Source organism: Schistocerca piceifrons, unplaced genomic scaffold (assembly GCF_021461385.2).
Source record: "Schistocerca piceifrons isolate TAMUIC-IGC-003096 unplaced genomic scaffold, iqSchPice1.1 HiC_scaffold_961, whole genome shotgun sequence".
NCBI lineage: Eukaryota > Metazoa > Arthropoda > Insecta > Orthoptera > Acrididae > Schistocerca > Schistocerca piceifrons.
In genome coordinates, this window is record NW_025729236.1 from 322501 (window position 1) to 325000 (window position 2500).

The 2500-nt window shown below is 57.8% G+C and overlaps 1 non-coding gene across 1 annotated transcript in view; it reads right to left on the minus strand.

The window, feature by feature from the left end:
- Nucleotides 1-971, minus strand: part of LOC124774130 — a 1909-nt gene extending 938 nt beyond the window's left edge. Inside the window, exon 1 of the ribosomal RNA XR_007015123.1 lies at nucleotides 1-971. This exon is cut by the window's left edge and continues 938 nt beyond it. This is a non-coding gene — a ribosomal RNA (small subunit ribosomal RNA).
- Nucleotides 972-2500: the final 1529 nt, after the last annotated feature.

Here is a 2500-nt window from a genome sequence, read left to right on the forward strand (position 1 = left end):
CCTGTCCCTATTAATCATTACCTCGGGTTCCGAAAACCAACAAAATAGAACCGAGGTCCTATTCCATTATTCCATGCACACAGTATTCAGGCGGGCTTGCCTGCTTTAAGCACTCTAATTTGTTCAAAGTAAACGTGCCGGCCCACCGAGACACTCAATAAAGAGCACCCTGGTAGGATTTCAACGGGGTCCGCCTCGGGACGCACGAGCACGCACGAGGCGGTCGCACGCCTTCGGCTCGCCCCACCGGCAGGACGTCCCACGATACATGCCAGTTAAACACCGACGGGCGGTGAACCAACAGCGTGGGACACAAATCCAACTACGAGCTTTTTAACCGCAACAACTTTAATATACGCTATTGGAGCTGGAATTACCGCGGCTGCTGGCACCAGACTTGCCCTCCAATAGATACTCGTTAAAGGATTTAAAGTGTACTCATTCCGATTACGGGGCCTCGGATGAGTCCCGTATCGTTATTTTTCGTCACTACCTCCCCGTGCCGGGAGTGGGTAATTTGCGCGCCTGCTGCCTTCCTTGGATGTGGTAGCCGTTTCTCAGGCTCCCTCTCCGGAATCGAACCCTGATTCCCCGTTACCCGTTACAACCATGGTAGGCGCAGAACCTACCATCGACAGTTGATAAGGCAGACATTTGAAAGATGCGTCGCCGGTACGAGGACCGTGCGATCAGCCCAAAGTTATTCAGAGTCACCAAGGCAAACGGACCGGACGAGCCGACCGATTGGTTTTGATCTAATAAAAGCGTCCCTTCCATCTCTGGTCGGGACTCTGTTTGCATGTATTAGCTCTAGAATTACCACAGTTATCCAAGTAACGTGGGTACGATCTAAGGAACCATAACTGATTTAATGAGCCATTCGCGGTTTCACCTTAATGCGGCTTGTACTGAGACATGCATGGCTTAATCTTTGAGACAAGCATATGACTACTGGCAGGATCAACCAGGGAGCTGCGTCAACTAGAGCTGAGCAGCCGGCCGCCCGGGAGTGTGTCCCGGGGGCCCGCGCGAACACGCAAGCGTCCGCTCAATCATTCTGCAAACAGGAGGAGGCTGAGCTCCCCTGCACAATACACCTCGAAACCCTCTCAGGTCCCGGCGGCGCGCAGCGCCGTCCCAAGTACTTGGTCGGGTTCGAGAGAGGCGCAATCGCCCGGAGTTAGGCGAGTAGACGCTTTCGGTGCGACCACCCGTGCTCCCAACTGAGCTTGCCGCTGCCGACAGAGGCCCGGGAGCGTGCTGTCGTGGCATTGCCGGCGGGAGACAACACGCGCCACCTACGGTGACCGGCAGCTCCAACGCCAGCGCCACAGAAGGACAAAAGCCCCACTTGGGTGCCGAAGCGAACTCTCCCAGCACAGCGCACGCGCCAACACATCCGCACAGCTGCGATACAAACCACCAGCGAGAACCGCTGGGGCGACCGAGCAGCAGACGGCGTCGCGGCGCCGAGCGCCGGGCGGCGGCGCATCCTCAACGCACACAGTCCTCAATCGGACCAGCACACTGAAGATGTCCACCGCGCTTCGCACCGGGCCCGCGAGGACCTACTTTGGCCGCACGGCGCCGCGCGCAGGGTGCGCCGGCGCGCAGCTGCGACGCCTGCCGCGTCCGTCGGCCGGCGCGCCTGCCACTGGCCGCCCCCACCAGCCGGCTGTAGCGCGTGCGCCCACGCACCGCGCGGCCAGCACGCCGGGAGGCGCCCCCTCACCGGCCGGGGACGGTCCCACCCAGCCACCGCCGCGTATCGCTTCACACCCAGATGCCGTTCAGTTTCGTCGGCATGGTGGGTATCGCTGGAACAACCGGTTAGTACCTCAACCTACCGTCGCCATCACCGATTCACCCCTAGCGAGAACAACCGCACCACAACGGGTTACCATTTGTTCATTTGCGTAACTTCACCAGAAAACGTATGCGTCCATCGCCATTTGCAACTTCCACGATTATTGCATGCCTGTGTCAGGTGTCACACCACACTACGTCTGCCCACATACACGCAACAAAATGTGCACGCCTAGACAATACGTGGAAGGTGGCCCCCGTACGTATGCGATGTCCATTGCTCGAACGACTGTCAACCGGCCTCTGTAGCATGTCGCAGATATGGAACGCGGTGCACCATGCTATCACGGTGTGTGAGGAGAGACGACTAGGTCCGAATACATCAACAGACAGCTCATGCTGATCGCCATCCACGGCGTCCGTTCCTCCCACACGTCTCTATGGCGTACCACACTGCAATCCAGCTGTCATAGGGAGACGACACGTAGCTGCGTGCACAATATTTGCACTGTATGGTCCGCCGTTTTTGGGCGCAGTCGTTGTACGGTCACACATGTGCCACGATGTATCATTCAGTACATAAGGACGAATGTGCAGTACAGATTGTGGTTTACGCGTACGACATCAGCGGACAGTTGACACAGGCCGCACCACAACGTAGCCTGAGTACGTCGCATGGAAGGGCATTGAACAT